The 25,247-nt window shown below is 36.3% G+C and overlaps 2 long non-coding RNA genes across 3 annotated transcripts; one reads left to right on the forward strand and one right to left on the reverse strand.

Annotated features, from left to right (window-relative positions):
- Window positions 1–2,140: 2,140 nt before the first annotated feature.
- Window positions 2,141–7,583, reverse strand: LOC137396259 (uncharacterized). Of its 2 annotated transcripts, XR_010978510.1 has the most exons (4): window positions 7,445–7,583; window positions 6,301–6,461; window positions 5,266–5,401; window positions 2,141–2,491 (listed from the first exon to the last, which is right to left on the reverse strand). It is a non-coding gene; the product is annotated as an uncharacterized lncRNA (long non-coding RNA). The 2 variants fall into 2 exon arrangements; XR_010978509.1 differs by lacking the exon at window positions 7,445–7,583 and having other exon boundaries at window positions 6,301–7,203.
- A 321-nt stretch (window positions 7,584–7,904) lies between these two features.
- LOC137396998 (uncharacterized) lies at window positions 7,905–16,794 on the forward strand. The gene is made up of 4 exons (XR_010978690.1): window positions 7,905–8,060; window positions 14,860–14,950; window positions 16,252–16,394; window positions 16,692–16,794. It is a non-coding gene; the product is annotated as an uncharacterized lncRNA (long non-coding RNA).
- Window positions 16,795–25,247: the final 8,453 nt, after the last annotated feature.

Raw genomic sequence — 25,247 nt, forward strand, 5'->3', positions numbered from 1 at the left:
AGGGTGTATCATCAGTTAAAGCTTTGGTTCTTAGCCAGTGTCTTAGAATATGTGGAAAGAGTCTAAAACATAAAGCTAAAAGTCTGATTGCAATAAAGTAAGGCTAAACCCCGATCAAAAATCCATCAAAATCATAACCCAGGATACTATGTAAGTATATAAGTGTATTCCCGCATATGCTTATTTGTAAGGATTTTAGAACCAACTTTTTTATTTAAACTTCATAACGTCTAATAAATTACCATAAATATATATGCAGATTAAACTACCCAATAGTCAACAATCGTTACTCATATATATATATACAATATATATGGATAACGAACATTGACTATTGGGTGTTACATTAGATATATAGTTGCTGTAACTTTCATTCATGTGAAACGGGTTTGCTGTGAGAAGTAAATACTAGCTAGGGTATACCATCAGATAAAGCTTTGGTTCTTAGCCAGTGTCTTAGAATATGTGGAAAGAGTCAAAAACGTTAAACTAAAAGTCTGATTGCAATAAATTAAGGCTAACCCAACTAACAATTTTACGTTCCCAGAACGTTCCAGGGAGGTTCCGAAAAGTTCCAGAAACGTTACATCGTAACGTTGTCACAAGATTATTTGTAGACACATTTTCAACGTTCCAGCAACGTTGTGGGAAAAACATTGCTGGAACGTAACTCTCAAAACGTTCCATCAATGTTGTGGGAATTACTTTGCTGAAACGTATTTCCCATAATGTCCCTACAACGTTGTGGGAAATACGTTGCTGGGACGTATTTCCCACATCGTCCCAGCAACGTTGTGGGAATTACGTTGCTGGAATGTTAGCAAATGATCCTGCATAACATTCCCACAATATTGGGAGAACATTGCGTAATATTCCACGAACATTTCTTACATAATATTGTCTCAAGGCTATTAGCTAACATCCCAGGAAGGTTACGCATAGAACATTGGTGGGACATTGATGCGTAGGGATTTCCATCTTATTATACAATATTCCTAGCTACTGAGCATCGCTTTCCTTGCCGCGGTAATCTCGGTAAATTTAATTGTAAGGGCATACAAGTTAATGGGCGTTGGCTTCGCTCTACTAACGTAATGATTTACATACGCGTCGGCTTGTCAGACGACACGTAGCGTTAATCAATCGGTAGATAGACTATCACCAACCATCTGACACAACATGTATATGTGGCGACTTGGTCAGTTGCGATCAGTTCACACTGTCGCGTTTTACTTTGACCCGTATAGCGGATAGTCAGAGCTAATGGACCCTAGTCATTTTTGCCATATGTCTAATGAAGTGCGAAAATTGAAATTTGTAGTGACTTTTCATTTCATTTACATAAATCATTCAAATTTATCATTATTTTTTTTCATTATTTTGTTTGTTTTTATATCTGTAATGAAAAATCTATAACATTTTTAATTTGTTTCATTTTAAATAATTTTTTGTTATGAAAGGGGGACAACTTCCAAAAAATGAATCATGCGTTTTTGTACCATTCTAGCTAGAACGTTAGAACGAGGAAAAGGTTTGCTAACGTTATTATAACGTTGTTACAAAACATTGTTATCGAATGTCCCAGCAATGTTACAGGATTGCTACTTTGAAATGTCTGGGTATAAGCATTCACATAATATTGTCTTCTAATATATTCGGAACAGTATGGCATTTCACCGTTATGGAACATTCAGCAGATGATCTGGTGCAAAATTCCTGCGACATGGGGAGAATGTTACAGAACATTCCACAAGCATGCCTTTCATGATGTTGCCTCAAAGATATTAGCTAACATCCCAGGAACGTTTTCGTGCAGAACATTAGTGGGGTGTAACTGTGTAGACAATTTCTAACATTTTGATGTTTCACAGAATGTTCCTCTAATGAATTGCGTACAATGTTACTATAATGTACCGAGCATAACCGTCGACAATATTCTTTCCTTAAGCTATACCACATTCCACCAACATTACGTCTCCGAAGCAACCTAATTTTTCTATAATGTGCCATGCTTAACCTTCACACAACATCTCTTCTCAAGGCTGACGGACATTCAACAAATATTGCACCTTAGATATATACAAAGACTTTTACTAGATTATTCTTAAAATAATCTTTGTGAGCATCTCAATAGTTAGGGCATGGTTCCGAAGCTGTATATTTTGGTACAAACAGTTGCATGATATAATAACAAAAAATAATATGAAACACAATAAAAATATAGCTATAAAATGACTAAACTCTATATATATTGTCATCATCAAAACATGGCAGAAAAATACCACAACCTTTACACCAGAATAAATTATATATCAATGATACACAGAGACAAACAAGCAAAGCTATGATCATATTTGTGAATAAAGCTACAGTCCACCAAATGCTTTACCACATTAGACTAAAGTTTTTCCAGCTCGTCCGTCCTTGGATTGTGGTGGCGAAGGCTGTTCTTTCATCCAACAATTCAGATTACAGTACAATCCTTTAAGCCCTGAAATGTGAAGAAGCATTTATATTAGCAGATGAGAACTGCTAAAAAGTACAGAATACACACAAAGCAAATATGAGTATAAACTAAATATGGCAACAACCTGTTAACAAAGTAATTATGAACATCGAGGTTGATCTGCCACATCAGTGTCACTTGCTAAATACATGAAATAGTACCAGCAATACTTTTCTTTTCACTATTTGTGGGCACTCTATAATAAGGTAATATTGTCCAGTCATTCAAGTTTTTGGAATCGCGATTCCTCATAATAGGCACAGGTGGATACAAGAGTGCACAACCACCATATTTTCAAAATCATCCTAATCAGCTTTTTATTTAATGGCTTCATAACTGAGCTTCCTATAAGGCTGCAACTTCATATTGGCATATTATGAAAAATGCACAAGCATATCATATTTAGGGTTGCGCTAATAGTAAGTTTCTTCAGAAGCAACTAATGTCCTAGTCGCATTGTTCTTAAGCTGAATTATCATTTTAATAATTTGAAATTTAAAAAAGAGTTGTTGTGGAATAACAATGCAGTAAATTAATTAGTAAATCTCATGTAGCAAAAAACACGAACTTGGACATATCCATTAAAAAATAATAACAAACTGTAAGCTAACAACTCCGCATTAGTCGAGTTATTTACTTGGAGGTTAACCTTTCTGATGAGACGCTATATGTGCAAACAGCTATATACGCAGGTAAATGAGAAGCACTGCTAATGCTATTGCAGATTGTTCCAAAGCTTTAAGAAACGCCCTGCAGATATTTAATGAAAAATTAAACGATAAGATTTTGTAAGTTTTAGTTGATCTAAAAGTATGCGAGCAGCCTGCCTTTTCAATTTCCTTTATAAGCTTGTTTGAATTAGCGCGTACACTCTTTTAAAAATACATAGTGAATCGGCTATTGTTGCCTCTTACATATTGTCAAATTCTTCAATCATACCTATCTTATATCACAATCAAATAGCTGAAAATCATGTCATAAAAAGAGAAAAAGAAATTACATCGCACTACTAGCTCTAAGTTGACATTTTGGTAAAAGGCAGCACGATTCTCAACCTAACATGCTTATCACAAGTTATACATAATCTAACACAATGCAAACTTTCAAGAGTTGCTTTCTTAATTATGTACACGTGCACACAACTCTTAGATTTCCATATTTTCTCTGCTTAAAGAATAGAGAAAGCATAATATTATTATGCTTTATTAGTTATTTTGAGGTGTTGACTGATGTTCTAAAAAAAGAATCAATGAGATTGACCCCCTAGAAGCTGAGATATAGACGGCCAAACACAGGTCTACCTAATAAAGAATCAGAGGAAAACCCTTCGAAAATCCCGAAAACTATGACGTATAAAATCGACTTAATGGTCATGTGCCGGAGTTGCGCACCCTTACCGCCGTTACTTATAATGATTGTTTTGGCTACGAGATGTGAAACGCTTCTCGCGATAGTAAATAATTTACATACTAGCTCTGGTTTCTCAGGAAAATCATCCAAACATTGTGCGGTAAAGGCATTTGCCCACAACCCCTCGCCATGATTTTTTAAAGCAGAAGAGCAGATTTTGACTATTGTGCTTCAAATTTTAACTCGATCTCCACGGATATGCTCCCAAGATCATCTGTTCAACGAACGGCGCGTGTATAGTCTATATGCGATATCCGCGATTGCAGTTTGTTTAGAAGACGAAATAGGAATGGGACTTTTTGTTGCTTCATCATTTTTCTACTGTGTATCTACTGCAGCATTCAGTTGATTTTCATGATTATCGTCACTATTAACAGACTGGAAGTTCACTACAGCCATAATCTTAAAAAGACTAACTTGACCGTGCTGCTCTTGCTATAAGAAAAGAAAACGATAACTTTTGCTTTGATTTTGCTATTGATCCATTATCTTATCTATGATTATTTTTTATGATTTATATAATATTCATAATGCATATTATGCAAAATAATAATATAACTGCGTATAGAATAAATGATGTAACTAATATAATTTGTAGAAAATTCCAAATGATAACCGATATTGATGATTGATTTAATTGATTCTATTTATTAGCTGTAGTTAAAAAATCTGAACAACGCTAAAGATGAGTCTGAATAGGGAAGCTAAGTAGGAGAACAACAAAACTGAGCTGAACTAGCAAGATAGCGAAATAATAGATGCGTGTAATTATTTTATGCTAAAACTAATCTACACGTCAGAGGGACTGGTTCGGAATTCTAGGAGCGATGATTGTTAGGCCCAATTTGATTGTTCTATACTTCCAGGGATTAAACCAATTAAAACGCCGTGATTGTTATAGGAGAGCGCATTAGTTGGCTTAATTGACCAATGACACACAAGTCGATTTCATACGTCATATATTGATGATTACCAAAACACTTTTGTTTTTTGGTAGACCTGTGTTTGGCTGGCTATATCTCAGCTTCTGGTTGGTCAATCTCCTTGATTCTTTTTTTAGAACATCAGTCAACACCTCAAGATGAATAATAAAGCATAATAATATTATGCTTTCTCTATTCTTTAAAATTCTGATGTGCTAGGTAGTTAGTGTTGAAATGTGCTTCCAATCTGCCAAAAAAATCTACGTTTTGTACTACAGCATTTCTAAATTTGAAACTAATTTTTCCAACTTTCAATAACAAAAATCACAGTTAAAGGGAGAGTAACTATAGATCTATCGTAAATTCAAGAGTACAAGTCGAGATCTGAAGTTTGGTTTGAAAATCCTGGTTTTGACATGTACATACCGTGACCTCTTCCATGGCCCAAATCTTTTATTCGCTAATAGTTCAATCGAGATCAGAGACGGGGCAATGCGTAGCTGAAGAAATGGCATTCAAAACACCATCAGTAAGGACGCCTTTTTTGGCGCCGTCGGGAATACTACAATTAACAAAAGCCTGAGAGTAGCATGTTATAGTGAAGATCACAGAGAACAAAAAACAAGCACTTAACCAACGTACTGGTTCACCTCAATACAAGAACAAAACCGCTACCTCGGATAATAGGTATTCAACAGAGTAGCAATGCCGCAAGACAGATTTCTGTCAGAAATCGTGATTCATGTACAAGAAAAAGGTGTGAATGCCCAATAGTGGATGTGTCAAATGGATTACTGAAGTGTGGCCTTGTAGGCAGATACTACAAAAACCAACATCAAATTCAAAACATATCGCGTAATTCCAGAAGAGAATCCTAGTGATGACATTTCGAATGGTGAATAATGGGGACCTGGTGTTCCAATCAGCTCACATTGAGTAGGATTACTGGTATTTCACTATTTTATAAATAAATTCCTATATCTGATATCATGTAATTTTGATTTGCAACGGTTTTTTGAAGTTGAATTTTACTAGAAATCGTGCCATGAATTACATTACCGTCGTATTTTTGTGCAGACACCGCAGCAATACTATTTAAATTCATGAAAGAAACGAAGTCACTGTTGGGATTCAAACACAAATGCTCTATGGTAACATCTTCCAGCGCAGCGAGCTGGAAGCTTGTAGGTGTAGCATAAATACACACTGGTCAGTGCGCAAGGCAACATTGCAGTAGAAGGACTGGTCTTATGTACTGAATATTATATGGTATGTTTATCGAATTTGATATGGTTGTCACGACGTTAAGGGCTTAGGGCACAAATAAACAAACTTTCCATGTAGCTGAACTAAAGCATATTAATAACATATTAGTAAGCCTACAACATGTATAATAAAAACACAGACATGGAAAATTTGCAATAGTGATGGAAAAATGCAAGAAATATGTCTAGATCTCACCTGTCCCACAGTTATTGATACCGATTCAATTGGTTATGGAGAATTTACTGTTGAGCCGAACCGGTGTATGGTTGGCAAATTGACCATAGTAGTGGTGATTGACTAGATAGCGATTAGACGATTAGTTGCAAGGATAATGGCCAGATCTTGTGAGATTCATTCTAAAAAATCGCAAACAAACTACATTAGAGATCTTGCAAACAACAAATCGATAAACTATCTATATGGTAAGAATCTAATGGTTATGGACTTGGACTGAGATTGAACCGATAACCTTGTAGTTGCAAACCCTAAATCTGGCCACTAAAAACTGATGGTTGGTAACTACTAATATTGCTCAACATTTTCCAACTGAATAACAAGTTTAGTAGCTCAGTGACTAACAAACATGTCTTTACTCATTTGATATATGCGTATAGATCTTCATCTTTATGAAATTTTGGAGACAAAAATAATGGCAAAGAAAGATTTCTTCAAATTAAGTTTAGGAAATCGCGTTCAAACTTGTATCAGAGTTTGTCACATCAGAGTTGTCTTCTCTATTTTATGGCAGTCAAAAACTATTAATGATTCACCATTACTCCGTTTGTACACAACACACAGTCACTCGCAATGAGATTTATTATCAACAATGCCTCTGAAGTAGGTAATGAAATCAAAAGATAATGCTACTACTCAGTAACATGCTTTACACATTTTTCTACGCATATATGGCTTCAAAGCCATTTCAATTCTATTAGCAAAAGCTCGCTCAACCAGCAAAAGTGTTTTTATCAGTTATTAAGACATTCGATAACATCGCTGTGATACGTGAAAAAAATAATATTAAAAGTTGTACTTCTCTTAAAGCACAGAGGTACAGTTAAAGAACGAAAGCAATATGTAACCCTTTTAGTGCCATAGGCCTACTCTTTTTAATGAATTCCTGTTTACAGAAGCGTGACATTTTAAAGACAAATTATATCCATTCTATGACTCGCAAATGCTTTTCAAGCTGTTTTCCAACGTCAAACGCATCCAAGAACGATAATCCACTGCGGTTTACCACCATGGAGTGCAATTATTTATAAACACAGTCTTTAACACTCGGTTTTATTTACGGAGAAAAACTTGAATTTGTACCAATGCAAAAAACTTTACTCACCTGCAATAACGATCGCAAAGAGCGTCAATATCATTTATTACTATATTGTAAATTTTATTGCAAGTATTGCAGATGAGTTAAGCATCGTTAAATCATTAATTAAACTACAACAACCGGAAAAATAAATCAGTATGGCGGATATTTCCTTCTCCTAGTTTTGCTTTGTCCGATATTTTCAGGCATAATACGATGTAAATGCATACCTTCGAAATCTTTCGAAGGAGTACGATGCGGATTTTTAGCTTTCCCACGCATCGAACTTCATAAATTCCGAAAAGTTATAACTAAATTCTATGTATATGCCCACAAACAATCTCGGTTGATATTTTGGTTCAATATACAGTAATACAAAAAAGCGTTTAATCTCTTTGTAAAGATTTAATAGACGTAAACTGACAAAACGTCGTAAAACCACGGTTATGGAAGAGCAAGCGAGTCATACTTAACGCCGAATACCTGTTGGAGATTCCGACAAGTTGGTGATTTTTTCTGAAACTACCGATGTGATTACCGCTGCCTATACTCATGATGTTGTGTTAAAACTGCTAAAAGAGTTCTGAATAAATATCGCCGAGTGATTTATTCACTACTAATGGACGTGATTTGACGCTATTTGGTAAGAAACCTCAAATTGTTGATCAGTTACAAAACTGTCTTACACAAAGCCACTGCACACTCGCAGACCTGCGAAAATGGTGCCCGAAGGGTTGAAATCAACTTGATATCGAATAATGAATACCATATTTGCCTTGTGGTGACCGATTTAACTCATGCACTACTATAAGCCCCTCTGTGGGGCTTACAGACAATTTAAATCAGACGTAAGCCCCTCACTGGAGCTTTTTTATATTATGTGGTTTGGTTCTCTTGTTGTAGCTACAAGTGAATGGATTCAAATTTTCTTGGTTCAAATGCTTAGTATGGAGACTATTGTAGTGTGTGCTCATGTGAAACTGACAGTAAAGGATTCTTATAAGTATTATATATATAGCATTTGAATTCATTTCATGTGAAACTTTAACTGCGGATGATTCCCAACATCTATAAGCACAAAAGCTCTGAAACGCGCTCGTAGAGAGCATACGAATTTCATCGCATCTGACGAAGACTTGCCTTGTTTGGCGTGACCCATTTTGTGAGCAGCTGTTTGAATGGCTTTTGTTGATACAAATTAATTATGTTCAACCTAAAATGAATTACGTAGTGAATAAGTTGAAGACTCTTTTATGAGAAAGAGATTTTGAGGTGATTTTTTGTGAGCAGTACATCATGTTTATGTTACAAAACTATTTATTGTACTGACTGAAAAGAAAAACGAAGTTGCAAGTTGTCAGTCAAGACACAATAATCATTTTTTATTTACAGCATGAAACTTTGTTGAGTCCAAAAATAATCCATCAGACAACAAGCAAAGCAACCTTTTCACTTCTAACATTCCTTGCAAAAAACATAATTTTCAGTGATTTGTCTGCTAATATGTTACACAATTCTAAGAAAATTTATCTTTGCCAAAATTATTTAAGCATTGCCAAGTGGAAGTAACTTTATGCGGATCCATGGTCTATTCTAGCAAATACATGTAGACTAATTATTATGACATGACCATGTAGTAACTGTAATTTTTAATTTCTGTGATTTATCTAATTGTGATTTTTACAATTTGATATAAATGAGATAATCTCTCTTCGAGTTAAATTCAACAACAAGATTGCATAAAGGTTTGGAAATTTTTTTGAAGGTGCATCCCCCTTTTTCTTTTTTTGTAAAGAGCAAATCTGACAATACAACAATCATTTCAACGGGTATGTGAACTGACTGTTTGATATAGCCGCGTAATTGCCTGTAAGCTGTATAAATCATCTATGTGAGAATTTTCTGCAAGTTGACAGGCTCGGTTACGATGGTTGTTTCTTGTGTCATTACTGACCAATGCCCCAGATGGGCGCAAACTATTTTGTAATTGCAAAAGGAAGATTTGTTTAGTAAATTGACAATGTCATATAAGCAAGCTAATAACAATAACTGAACACTTCATTGTTTTGTTAATTATTTGTAATATCTACTGTGACAAGCAACAACAAAAACTGAGCCAAAGGTTTCAAAAGAACAGTGAATATCACACTGTATTATTTAACACTGTTTACGAAAACCTACAATAGGTGTTCTCGTCATTTCATGAACAAAAAATAAGATTGTTATATATGACCTATTGTTAAAGGTTGACTTGCAACAAAATTCACATTACAGTTATTTGATATCAAAAGATTCACCATGTCTTATTCTGTTGTGTTGTAGGTGCAAATTATATGGGAATGTGATTAAAAGCTTTTAAAAGCTATAAAAACCAACAGTTAATCGCAGCCACATGAGATCGCCGTAGTTTGAATTCTCTTTCCAAAGCGGCTCAAATGGGACGTAGTTGTTACAGGATGGTTTCTGTTTACACTTTCATGCAATTACCTCATTCGTCGAAATATTTTCACAAATATATTTCACACATTCAATAAAACCAGGTCTATTGTTCTTACGCGTCTATTTTATCGTCATTGTAATGCAGTCACTTTTAGCTCTGATATATTATAACTTACCGTAAAAAGTCGTTAAACTTTCTATCCTTAGTTCGAAGGCGTACATATCATTGTCTGATAATCATGACGAGCCTGTTGGTCACATGTGATATTCGAAAATTGCTGCAATAATTATTTGCGAAGTATTGGGTCACATGATCAGATTACGACTTGACGATTAGATCAAGCCAAAACAAAATTGAAAGTAGCGCGCATCTATATTTGATATGGGGTCTTCGGTAAAACCCGAAGTGTTTGTCATAAACTAGTGCTACGATAAGTTTTATATGGAGCTTTTTATTGGCCTTTCAATTCACATGAGAACATCACGTAACAAGACAATAACCAAACTGTCAGAACTACGTCAGAGAAATAAACAGATTCCAATTTACGGCGGCTTTTCGTTTTTGAGCTTTCAAGAGCTTGTAATCACATTTCCACATATTTGGCACCTACAACACAACAATGTAAGACATGGTGAATCTTTTGATACCAAATAACTGTAATGTGAATTTTGTCGCAAGTCAATCTTTAAGACTAAAACTAAAGCTTTGGAGGCTAAGCTGCTTTTCATCAACAACAAAAACTTCAGCTTTTTAAAATTCACTCTCAGAGTCGTAGAGCTCACATGTGTGCTATACGGCTCTGTTCACATCTACACATACTGTTGCAACAATAAAGCTATCTCTCCTTGGAGCAGACAATTCCACTTCTCCGGTAACTTTTAACTACTAAACAGCTATGGCATTCGTTAAAAAGTATTAGTCAGCCCAGCTTATAGCTCTATGGTGACAGTTTTGTCTTATTAATTGAAACGCACATGCAATAGATTGAAGGGGAGTCTATGGGTGATCGATCCGCATGATGCCACACTATCACAGTATTATCCAAGAATTGTATTTCAATGGGATTATCGCTCAACTGAGCAGTTACCAGTGTATCTTAGACTCGCAGCTTACAAATTTCTTACTCATCAATACTCTTTAAGGGTGGTCAGTGGTCACGTGAGAGCCGAAACGAACTAAACGACACAAAACAACGTCGCTGTCAGTTGTAAACTGTTCAGCCGAAGACATTTCTGGCTGAAACAAACCATTTTGATCCTGCTCGAAATTTTGTGGTCGAACCCGTGCGTTTATTGGCTGGTTAAAATTCTACCGAGCACTCGTCACATTTCTATTTATGTGCGTGTGAGCAAAGGTAAATAGAAATGGGACGATCTTTTTATTTGGTTAAATAAACAACATCAAACAATTTATGACAAGGCTCTCCCGGACTTGTGATTGTGTTGCATGAATGTAAGATGTTGTGCTTGAGTGTTGCATAAATGTTAAAGAATGGTTGTGGTTTTATTTCCTGTAGAATATAAGTAATGTGTCATACTCATCCTGATGAATAATCGTTGCCTGTTTTATTTATGTAAAACCACAGTACTATGGTGAAGACTGTTTTTGTTTGTTATGTACTCAGCATAGAAAAACATTCATATATTAACAAAAAGTATAATTTTGTTGATGGAAGGTTTGGCAAAATTTTTCTATCGAGTGATTTATTCTGATAAGTCTGCTGTGTAATAATAATTAATAATTGTTCCTCAAAGTTTTTTGTTTACAATAGAAATATTTAGTTTAAATACATAAAAACTACCAATGAAACGGTGTCCTGTCTCCATGCGTATGGTACCTAGGAGGCGAACTGACTTCGGATGCCATGTGACATGTGGCTTAGCCGACCCAAAGTAAACTAACCTCCAAACCTAAGTCAGTTCGGTCATCGCGTGACCACGGCTTTAGCGTGTCACCTTTGCAACATTACTAAAAGGCTGTGTTTCAAGTAAGCGAATCTATTACTGGTGCACCTTCCATTACATCACGTGGTCCATACATGCATACATAGCTGAGAGGTTCTATAGAGGTCCGAAGGGCTATACAATATTACATAGCTTTTTGCAGAGGTCTCTCCAAAGTCGTTCTGTTATCGAAGATGTCATTGGCAGCTGACCAAAATTAAAGTAAAACAACCATGATAGTTAGTGTAATTAATATAATTATTCAATAAGTTAAAGCAATGGTAAAATAAATTGTGGCAATATGTTACAATGCAATACTGTTAGCAGCGGATGACATTCAATCTATATATAAATGTGAGCGTTTGTCGGTCGGTCCAGTTGTATACGGATAGTTTTTGTAATAAAAAATTCGCTTCGCAGAGGATTTAAACTTAATGTAATCGCAAGTTTGCAAACACGCATAACTAACCACAAGATTGTGATTTTCGGCCATCTTTTTTTCAGTATCCGTATTGCGATTGTAGGTTACTAACTAAATGTATATGCAATTTTTACTATTAACTAATATTACCATTTGTTTCATTTTTATAAAGTCATTTTAAAATCCATTACCTATCTATTAATGTGACGTTTCAATTTCAGATGTCCTGCTACACTCCTATTTTCGGTTTCTTATAAAGCAATCGCTAAATCTACAAAGTACCGTGGTGCGCTTCATTGCTATACATTTGTACTGGTATCGTCCATAAAACTTTTTCAATAGTTTTTCAAAGTAGCTTCTGCTGCAGCAGTAACCTTTGTACACACGTTTCTACATGTATATAGTCACTGTTATTAATTTTTCAGCCTAGTCATGATTTTTATTTTATTTTTTCAATTAAATAGTGCAAGTGCTCTAGAATATCGAATATCAGAATAGGATGAGGTTAAGCACTTTACAAAGAATCACAGCCATCTTTGGTACTAAAAATGATCAGTGCTTGTCCAATTACTACATGAATTATGATGTTATACTTATTTCTTTGGCAATTAGGCTTATTTGTGCTGTTTGTCCGAGGTTGGAAGGAGCAGAAAAGGCTCTGACCTCTTGTATAGAACGCACTAGAGTTTGCGCAAGCAGAGTGCCTCAATAGTTTAATAACCTAACCAGTATGGACAATCATTTGTGTCGCTTTGGTTGTCCACTAGTTTATTGAATGATTCATAAGCAGTTTGTTTGTGTGTGTGTATGTGTGCTCTGGTCACTCGCCTGTTCCCATACACGTCGCAAAGTACTGGCGACAGCACCGCATGCTATTAGCGGTGAAATGGGAACCTATGCGCCGGGTACAGCCAAGGACCGCCGATAGTTGCAGACGGCCTCGCAATAGTTTAGGGCTGTTCAAATGTCGCAAAAGGCCGCAGGCAAAACTTTCATGTAATGCTCGTACAGGTGAAGGTCACCATTATAGAAACGGCATGGCGAGCGAACATTTTATGTGATTCCTCGATTATGTTTAGCGATGTAGCTTATATGTGAACATATGCCACCGAGCCTAGTGCCGCAAGCGTTTTGCTGCGCAAGTTACCGCCAGAGTTTCGCAATCGATATGTGAACCAGGCTTTAGTATTAAGCTGCGTTCAGATCAGCCATTGTGCAGAGGCCAAGTTTGATCTGAGAGTGGGTGATTTTGTCCGTTTTTTATTTGCAGGGTGAGATAACTTTAGCTGATATATTTTAGTGAGTCACTCCTTGAATTTTGCTGACTGTTTCCTACAATGTTTTTAGTGAACTTTTTTAGCAAGCTGCCTGATTATTTTGCAGTGCTCATCGCTAATAATGGATAACCATAAGGAGGACGATCTTTTGCTAACATAATGTGCTTCAACTATTATAATAACAGCAGTTTTCCGGGTTGCTGTTACTCATGAGTGAAGCTATGACAATAGCATACACAGGTGTGAAGACAAATATGGTGTTCATATTAAAGCCTGGTTTCCATATGACAGCACAAGGCCGCGACGACCTGCGTGCGTAGGCCAGCTGTGATATGGAAACTTCAGCACACGACGATAGCGCGACGTGCGTACGCTAATCGCAAGGATCCAACAGAATGGGTCCTTGCGATGGGTGCGCACGATTATGTATCCCACAATACACCGCTAGACCTTGTCAACCCATCCCATAATTCAAACGGAGGGCTGTTTTCCGAAGAAATCCGTCTCTCCTACGAAAAAGTAAGGAAATTATCCACTCTGTACAATGCAAGCGTGGTGCCTACGCGCGATATGGAAACACCGCATTGCGGCCCATGAAATGCATTATGCACGATCACTGGGCTGCGCACGATCATTGTGCTGTCATATGGAAACCAGGCTTTAATGACACTATGACTTAGGTAAAAAAGATGTCATTGGCTACTCAAATAGAATATCGGCTTTGAAAAAAAATTTTCTCTTTGGACTATATCGGTATCAGGTTTGTTTGCGCTGTTCACACGATACGATTCTCGGTCAGTAGAAAAATTGGTCAGAGAATTGACCCAAAATCGGCTGCTGTGACCGCAGCTTTAGTCTGTTAGATTTAGCTTTCTGCTTTTAGGAGGAAACTTATGTTATGCAAAAGCTATTATAACGAATATTGTTGGTTGGTCACATCATGTATCTGCTCTAGTAGGGCAGTGGTGTCAGGTTTAATGCTTATTAGTTTGTTGTAGGGGCTTAATAGAAACTGATGTTTTTTTTTCTTCTCTAGAGGGTATTTTCAGTAGAAGCATATATCTGACTTTCGTTCATTTTTGGCAATTGTTTCCAGTTCTAATTTATTGCAGCTTCAGTGGTAGTGTCTGCCTTTGAATTTTGAGCTAATATAATCGTGCATTGTGGTGCCATTTTGTGAAGCGACCAGCATTTGTAATCTCTAGTTACACACCCCATGAATACATGTCATTGTGAAACAAAGGAACTCATCATGTTATTCAACTTCTATATTAGTATTTATGCATCCTGTCTTAAGAGTATTATACACATCTTACATAACCACTCATCCCCTTTTATTTAACCATTTCTGATGTGATTAGGAAACAGCTTTCTGGACTCTTGCTAGCTAGCCTGGGCATGGCTCTCGTGGTGGATATGGAGAGAGAGCCTGGGACACATAGCGAAAAAAAGGTAAGATAACTTCTGCAAAACGAGCGACATATGTTACATATGACGCTCAGACTGATACTAATGGAAGCGTGTCGTTAGATTCGTATCTCACGATGTATTAGATGTGGCGCGTTTAAAAGCCTATTGTCACGGTAACGTGACTTGATCTAGTAAAAAGCGCTATTTTTTTGATAGGCTGGGTGGTTACGAAATACCTCGTTTGATAATAAAACGATAGGAACCATAGGCTACTATTCTCTTGCGTTTTAACGTTAGCAGTTTTATTTCCTATACTGATAAAAATGGAGCCATTCAAAAATTACTATCAAAGCTAGGCATAGTCGCACTGAGACCAGAACAGTTTCAAGCTTTACAACATATTATCGCAGGTCTTGACCAATTTATAGTTCATCCTACTAGCTTCGGAAAGAATATTTGCTTTCAGATGGCACCGTTTTGCAGTGGTAGGTCCGAGTTGTTCATAATAACTGTCGCGAATAATAATACTCGTGAGTAAAATAAAACTGAGATTACTTTTTACTAGATAAACTTTTCTTTACTAGCAGCGTGCAATTCATTTTTGTTGTTCTATTGCTATTCGTTTGCTATGTTTGTATTGTTATTGTGAATTTTTTTTATTCAATTGATTCAATTTTTTATTATAATTAAATCAAAACATAATGAATTGAACATATGAAATAATATAACTGTCGTTATTGATTTATTATGCAACTAACATTTCATACTTATAATACTAGTATAATACTTCCATTAGTATGCTGGACTTGGTAGATGGCATTGAAATCTGCAAGCAAACACATTAACAATCAAATATATTACAGAATAGGAGAATGTGTTCTAAAAATGGTAACTACCCTTGTTGCTAAGCTCGCACCTATTTTTTGGATCAGCTTTAAAATGGCTTTTTTGCTAGAAAAACAGCAATACTGTTTCTAGTGCTTTTTGATTCAACTTAACTAGCCCATGTTTAGTACATTTACTGTGACTAGCATGCTCACTTATCACCACTTGCGACTCTACTACATGCCATTCAGCCACCTAAATGCTGAGTATTATTTAATGTCATATGGCAACCAGCTTTATGGATGCAAAGCTTTTATGTGAATTTAATAATATTTTTAAAATTAATTGCTATTAAATCTAAGTGGTAGGTACAATGGCTGGTTTGGAAACTTTGGATAAATTTTGGCACAGTAATACGATGTCTATCATGAAAAGATCCTGAGACCTACCGAAATTTATTAAAAATAGCATTATTTGCAATTGTGTTATGCAATTAAAACTTGATTTTAATGACACAGATGGCTCCTGCCCCTACTTCTCTCATCTAAACCAAGAAAGAGTCATGTAGAAGGTGACGATGACTTCCATGATGATTTGGAATCAAACGAACAGCTGAAAATCGAACTGTCAAGGTCTGGCTCGAACATAGTGGAGTGCATAGGTAGGTAAATATGACCAATATATCCAGGTTTTCTACAAAACAAAATATCTGGCACACATTGCAGCCTTGCTGCATATGCTAAACTGCATGGCTGCTCATATTGTGGTGCATAATTTGGGTATATAAATGTATTTTGGTATTAGCTACTTTCACTTATTGTTAGTGTATAAAGCAGATATACAGAAAGCAGAGTGGCTTGAAATAATACTGCAGCAGATCAGCGATATGTAGTTAAATTTATTTTATGGTTGATACATATGCTTTTTATAATAATATTAGCATATGATATTTATTTAGCAGGTTATGAGGTACAGAGCTTAAAACTCAACTGCAATGACTGCACCAGCTTTATAGCCTCCTGTCCAGGTTTACGCATCAGGGGATGATGCGATACTAATCAGTGTAAAAAATAGAGGTGGTATGTTTCTACCTCATCCTGTCATCACAAAGATATGTCTAGGCTCAGAACTGAGCATACGGCAGGGTGTCGACTTACAAGGAATCACTGCAGACATACACAAGCTGGTGGTCACTAAAACTCTTTCATCGGTTTTACAAAGCAATTTGCATCAGGGATTTCCATGCTCGTTCCACTGCACAGCGCAACGTTAGTTAAAATATCACCTCCAGATATTTCAGGATTATAATTCATCAGGAGGCTACAAAGGTAGCAGCTAACAAGGGAATCTCAGATCAAGGCTCAGCCGACTGGTCGTCTTTAGTCATGTGTAGCCTTTCACAGTATGTCTAGAAAAGTGTACCATTTGTCGCTTGTTTTCTACGAGTTTGCTGATGCTGTTTGCATAACACCCAAGACCCAACATTTATATTCATGGCAGACTGCAATCAGCGTACGATGTACCAGTGTGTATGCATTTGAAATCAGTTTGTACACCTAGCTATCTGACATGTTAGCCCATAGCATATGGCAACATTGATAATTTTGCAATATCTTTTGGAATACATGTGCATCAATATACACTTTTACTCGCACTTTTTATATGAAATATTCAACTTTATGTTTATAAATTTGCAGGGTAGGAAATACATAGTGTATAAGCGTTGTATCTAAAATTTGAAACAAATATCTTGTGTGCTTTAGTAGTTATATCAAATTACATGTAGCAACAAAAATGTCTCTTGATTCTTTCAGTGTAAACAATGATGACTCACTTGCCTGACCAGCTGCAATTGAACAAAGCATTGCCCTTCTGTCACAAAGCATGCGGTTATTTATGTAGGACATCACGGCTTTGCATTGCCCAGTCTCCTATAGCTAATAGGCTCGTAAATGTCACCTTCAAGAAAGGGTAGTGAGCTTCAGCCAGCGCATTGGCATTTAAAATACACCAAAGGTCAAGCTGAGAATTAAACATGAGTAGCAGTACGCAGACCAACACACACAGGCACACATACATATTGAGCTATCCCTGCTACTTCTCTCTGTATGGGGTATTAGTGGTAACATCACTGATGAGTTCAATATAGTGTCAGGGTCAGTCATGTAGTAGGACACTCCCCTGGTCATGAATATAATCTCCAACATATCTATGGCAAAACAGTCTTCAGCCATTTTGCAGCTGTTTAACTATGTGAATACAATTGTGAGAACTTTGCAAATTTTATGCAATTCAAGTTAGTTTATTTTTATCCTGCAAAGTTCTGATCAGACATCAGTTGTAATCAGCAATTTGGATTTAAATGCTCTCTGTTGTGTCCTTATGAGGCTTACAGCGTACCCGTGGTTTTAGTCCTATAAAACCACGAGACTTATCAATAGTCAAAATAGTCCTATATTTTGACTATTAGGACTAAAAATGGCTTGAGACAGCTGGAACAAACATTTACTGAACCAAAATGAATCGAACAATATTAGAGCATGAGCATTTAATTAATCTAGCAAAAGGGCTACCCAAATATTGCAGCAGTAATATTAGGTGCTCAAAATTAGCCAGTTCAACCTTCTTAGGAGGGTTTTTGACATACACTATTTTCCCATGATGCGCAGTGCTTCGGAGTTGTGCCCTTTCCGAATCATGGAAACGGCGTCTTCGCACTGAAATCACTGTGCACTGATCAGTGCGAAGTCTGTGCAAATTTGCAACAAGGAAACAGCAACTGCGCAGTGGCTGCACATATCTCCCATGCCATGAAAACGGATTCTTCGAGGGCCATGAAATAGTACAAAAGCTATCCTGCTAATCTTGTTTTTTCTAATCTGATTTTCTTTCACCTATATTTAATTATGGTCTGCGCTCACAAGGATGAGGTGATTACTTTCCCAGACTTTGTTATCGATGCCAACACCTTTCGAAAAACAGGAGGCACGTCCTAAATAACGTTTGAATAATATATTGCTTAAAAAATTCTTATTAAAAATATATTACTTTGTAAAAATTGTGTTAAGTTTTGTAAAACATTGTGATTGTGTATTGTAAATAAAAGTATAATGATGACAGAAGCATAAAAAGACCTTTTCTGATGTTCGGTGTCCATGATCGATTCAATTTCTCCATCAGGCGATTCGATTTATACAATGTCTCTTCTCTGGCTAATTTGCTGAAAACCACTGCGCAGCATGGAAAAATACAATCCCTTCGACTTCGGAGGGGGCTGCATCGCAGTACTGCGCACCATGGAAACATAGTTATAGTCCTTTTAACATTGCCCTAACAATAGACCGATCTTTAAACAGAGCAGCTCGTTTATTGTGAACGATATTTGCAATAAGGTTTCCTTTTATACATTTGGAAAATTTGCAGGTATTTTATAACCATAAAACAGCTAAAGATTTTTGCTTAGATTTTAAAATAACCTATCTAAAGTTTTTTTAAAATTCTGCAACTGAATAAAGCATTGTTGCAAAAAACAGTGATATCTTATAGAGAAGTTGTTTTCATTGCATGAAGCAAGACTAAAGCTGAATGAGGATACTTCATTAATAATAATTTTGTTTGTGTTTTAAAGAGCCTTGTTAAATATTAAAATGGTTTTCTATTCTGTGCTAATGTTTTGCATGCAAACAATAAAATAGAAGGAACTTAAATGACAACATAGGTGAAACAAATGCAGGCCTCGATTGAGTAAAATGTTGGTGTATTGTACCTAAGTTCACTTGAAATGTAGAAAAGAGTAAATTGAATGTAATAAAATCCTGCAAAAGTGCTCTCAACTTCAATGAGGAATTAGTACGAGTGACTGCGCGTTACAATCAGAGAATATGAATAATAATGGAAATAAAAACGACTGAATCGTGAAAATGTTTTTAATGTGATTGTCATCGATATTCTAATGCACATTAATAACACTAGTGCCGTTTCCATAATTGGCAAGAACAATGGATTCGATAATGTTTTGTAGATCGCAAAACTCGCTTAGCTTGCGGATTTATGCCGTTTCCATGACGCAGATAACTTGTGGATTGGCTCAGTTTGCAAATTATGAGCGTCATGGAAACGCAGCTATTGTCTGTTAATTCTCTAGCATGTTAAACTCTTCTCTAGTTGAGCTCTAAGAGATGAGCGAATTAATCACATCCTTCAAATAGCACTACAGTAGACGGTCTCACTGTCAAGGACTGTTACACAGGCTGAGGATGTCTGACTGCTAACACGAGCTCAGTCTGTTGACTATCTATGCGTTGACTATCTATGCCATCTCACCGTGCGGCGCATGGGCCATCATCCTAACCATAATGTTTTGGAATGTTGCATATATGTTACAGCCATTCTGAAAATAGAAATACACACAAATTTTTATTAATCATTTTGATACTTATGTGGCTACAACATATAATGACACTGTTTTGAAGCTGTCTTTCATTATAGTTGCAGCTGCGTCAAAGGTTGGCTTGCAATAAAATTCACATTACAGTTATTTGGTATTAAAAGATTCACCATGTCTTACTCTGTTATGTTGTAGGTGCAAAATATGTGAAAAGGGATTACAAGATGTAGTTGCGTCAAAATTTAAGTTGATCTTAAAAGAAAGCATTTTTTTTTCTCTATCAGTTGATATGTTGTTTGTTGTGTTACGCGATCGCATTGCCAAGATATTTGAAGATTAAAACCGAAACAATCTGATCGCCGTAAAAACACTCAGGCCACAAAAACGTGCCCAGCCTCACCAAAAATGATGTCACGCGTTTGGCAACCTGTCTCTATCTCTCGTATTCACATCGGCTATTTGCGATAAAAGTCTAGTCTTACGCGGCTCTATTGGCATATATCTTATTTTGTATTTGCTCATGTTGGCTAGAATAAAATTTTAAATCCTGCTACAGATGCATTATTATGAATGTTTAAAAGGCCTCAAATAACGAAAATTGAAAATTTGTTCTACTCACTTTCTCCAAATGTTGTGTAAACATTTGGGTACCGACTACCAATTCTACCGGTCTACGGTAATTCTGTCAAGTCACTTTTGTAGAACGCAGTCTTTGTATCAGCACAGTTCTGCATCTACCCATACAAACGATATACAGCCTCCCATAAGCCCCGCCCACATTATGTCGCCTATTACCTACGTACTCGTTTCTTGCTAGTAGTATTCTTACCGAATACTAGATGAGTGAAATAAGCAAGCCACCTCTTTGAAAAGAATGTAGACAGGGATAGAGTTTTAAGAATGAGAAGTCTGCTGCAAACTGGATTTGAACTCACATTCTCCAGTTCTGCGGACACCCATATACCATATCCGATACACTACAATATTCTGCAAATCATGTTTTGCATTATCTTTAACAATATTATTTTATTATATAATTTTTACAAGCAAAAATATTTTCATCTCGGCATAAAACTTTTATTAAAAATATTCATCAAGTCGTGGCCACTCAGATAGTATTAGCTGATACAATAAGACAAATTCATCTACTGCAACAAACTCAAACAAAACATCATGGCTTATGCAGCACGCATTCAAGTCTTTCTTTCCACTTTATGGCAGTTTCCACACTGACAAAGCTTCTTCGGCTGGTGGGACGACATAAACATTCTGTAATCAGTAAAAAAATGCAATAAATATATGTCATTCTAAAGCGTATCTATTGACAGCTTCCAAATTGGGAGTTAAATAGATTGCGAGTGTAATTTTAAAAACGAATAAACATTTAATAAAGGCACAAGTACGCCAAGCCAACGATTCGAAGCTTTGGTTCTGGAAATTAAAGATTTGCAATGATCAATCGATTTTACCCACTTCCTACGAGTGAAAATAATTTGTAATCATGACTCTAATTTACTAAAGAAAATTCGAAAAAAATATTACAGCTAGGTAAAACGGCAGAAAAGCTATGAAACGATGATTGGAGATAGCAAAGAATTATCATTTTATTAATTAGTATATGTATTTATGACTATAAAAAATATTACATTTACTAAAGTATAGAAGACTCTAAGTTAATTTACCTCCATTCTGTCTTCTTCTGCAGCAAAACGCTGCTGATGCCTGTCAGCTTTGGCCATAGGCTGTCTACTCTAATCTTTTACTAAAAGTTGCTCAGATAACTCTGAGTAGCGGTCGCTCGAACTTGAAGCCATTTTAAAACTATGTATAACTTAGTAATTGTTGAAACGCGTTGAATCAGTAACGAGTAATGAGATCTATTTAGGAGAATCTTCGAGATCACAGACAACGCGTTTTACGAGTGATAACATTTATTACGGCCTATATAAAAATTTCGCACGCATGATTGGCTAACGAATCGACCTCATATTCATCGCTTGTGGTTTCGTTTCAGATAACAAGCTTGTGACGTCACAAAATTGCCACCCGCTGGAACGTGAGCTTTTTAAAAGAGGGCCTCATTCAAACGCATATATCTCTGGACAGGGTTGGTCTACAAAGACAAAAATAGCATCAAATTGTAGCTGATGTTTTAGCCTTTTATGGGTCCTAATTTCATTTTTGACGCAACTACATCTTTAAAAGCTCAAAAACGAAAAGCCGCCATAGCTTAGAATCTCTTTATTTCGATGACGTAACCACGAAGTTTGGTTATTGTCTTGTCACGAATGTTCTCACGCGAATTGAAAGGCCAATACAAAGCTCAATATAAAACTTATCGTAGTATTAGTTTATGACAAACACTTTGGGTTTTACCACAGACCGCATATCAAATATAGATGCTCACTACTTTACAGTTTTGCTTCGGCCTGGTCTAATTGGCAAGTCATAATCTGATAATGTGACCCAACACTTCGCAAATAAATTTTGCAGCGCTTTTGGATCATCAAAGGTGACCAACAGGCTCGTCATGATTATCAGACAATGATATGTACTCCTTCGGGGTAAGGTTAAAATATTTAATGAACTTTTGCGATAAGTTATAAGATATCAGTGCTAAAAGTGACAGCATTACAATGACGATAAAACTGACGCGTAAGAACAATAGACATAGTTTGATTGAATGCGTGAAGTATATTTGCGAAAACATTTTGATGAATAAGATTGCATGAAATTGTAAACAGAATCCATCTCTCACAACTACATCACGTTTGAGCGGTTTTGGAAAGGGAATCCAAACTATGGCGGTCTCGTGGGGCTGCGATTTTATGTTCGTTTTTGAGCTTTTAAGAGCTTGTAATCACATTTCCACATCTTTTGCACCTACAACACAACAGAGTAAGACATAGTGAATATTTTCATATCAAATAACGGTAATGTGAATTTTGTTGCAAGTCAACCTTTAACAACTAAACACCTGGCCAGACATTTAGTTGTGCTGCCAAAATAGATGACTATGGTATATTTAAACCCACCAGTCTCATGTGCATCGCATCTCCATCATTCGTTCATTGAGCAATGCTATCGCTGTCCCAAAGTAGGTATTATTCATGGAGTAAGCTCTATGACTGCATGAACATTAATCAATCAAAAGTTTACTATTTTAGTCATGTTTACCAGTTTGCCTCTTCGCTATGACATCACTCAATAGGCTTACAGTGGAAATGTCGGTGTGTTTACACTGCAGCAACTACTATCAATTTTAGTTGCACATGAAATTGGCTGCAATCACATAGCTGCAACTTCCTACAACTCCACCAATGATTGCACAGTAAAATTTTAGATTTACCAGACTTTTTTGTTTTAATTACGGTGTGTTTACACTGCAGCAACTACTATCAATTTTAGTTGCACATGAAATTGGCTGCAATCACATAGCTGCAACTTCCTACAACTCCACCAATGATTGCACAGTAAAATTTTAGATTTACCAGACTTTTTTGTTTTTTGAAACATGTTAACAGTTAGAATTTATATTTTCGAAGCTTGATGCAGTTGCGCGAGTGCATTGGACGGAGTCATTGACTATCTTTGACACCAAACATCTTTGTAAGCTTTTGCCCTTACAGATGTTGTTACCCGCAGCTAAAGCTTGGAACATCAGCAGAATTTATAACAGAATTTTTGTGATTGCTTTTGTCATGTTATGGAGGATTTTGTTCACCCAACCTCAGACAAGCTGACTATTTTACAGCGCTTACTGCTTGCTGTTTGAATTTTTCACCTTTATTGCTCTTCTATATGAATAAACATGTTTCACCAATCATTGCAAATGCTAGTTGACTTTGATCATGTCTCATCGCTTTTCTTCTTTTCACAGTGTATGACTTAGTATGAGGCTTCCTAGTTCATCTACTAGCAAAGTTATGGTAGGGATACTTAACAATCACTTTCAATACGTCTACTTCATTTAAAAGCTACAGAGTGACAAATCTAAACATCTGAGGTATGCATGAGTTGACATTAACTGACTTGCCCTTAATTCGATTATGGAGCAAACTTTGAAGGCATGGTATCAGATGAAACCATATACATGTACCTCTGAAAGGTGTTATGAGGTCACTTAAGCTAAAGTTAAACTAAGCCAAAATAAATTTGGGCCTACAAAAACAACACTTGAGCTAAGGTTAAAATGGTCCGCTGCTTCTGTAAAAAGTATTCACAAAATTAGCCATTATTCTTCTTTGAGGTAGGTTTTCAGATAATATGTCACATATTTCAAACATTCATCTGGTTCATTGCTAATAAGACTAATATGCTCATTGCTAATATGATTAATTTATCTCTGCAAAACATTCCTGTTCATTAGAACATTGTCAAGACATGCACAACGCTTCATTTATTACTAGGTGAATGCCCTGCGTTGCAAGGGTAATAGAACTGCTTATAAACACTACATTACCTACTACATTACAATTACAGTACATTATCTGCAACTGTTTATAAGTTGTTTTATTACCCCTGCAATGCCAGACATTCAGCTAGTGAGGCTATGAGCCCTGAAGCTAGATGGTAATTATTATCATTGCTATAACAGGACTACACTTAGACACAGATTAATATATATATATATAATATATATATAATATATAATAATTAATATATATATATATTAATATATATATATATATATATATATATATATATATATATATTGTAATGGCTTGGCCCGGTAGCTGAGCCAGCCTTACTATCCTAACAAGCCGGTGCAGCCTGAACTCTGGGCCTTCCCCTCGTCGGCCTGCCTGACACACCTCGTGGTCTGATCAGGCCACGGCTGGTTGCCCCAATCTCAGGCTCACTTGGAACGCTAACACAGCCTGCTCTCTGAGACCCTATCTAGGCTAGTCTAGGTTCCGGGCTAGCTTACTGTAGGGCCTGATCTCTAATGCTATGGCATTTCTGATCAGGTCTTGTTGTAGCGTAGCCAACCCTTAGCCTTCCTTAGGTATCTCCCAAGCAGTCCTTACTTGAAGCTAGATCAGTTTTGGTAGAATGGTCCTGACTAAGCCACCCAGGCAGGCATAAACGTGATCAGTCGGTGTGAGTGAATTTAGCCTATTTATT

Source organism: Watersipora subatra, chromosome 5 (genome assembly GCF_963576615.1).
Source record: "Watersipora subatra chromosome 5, tzWatSuba1.1, whole genome shotgun sequence".
In the NCBI taxonomy this organism is placed as follows: domain Eukaryota; kingdom Metazoa; phylum Bryozoa; class Gymnolaemata; order Cheilostomatida; family Watersiporidae; genus Watersipora; species Watersipora subatra.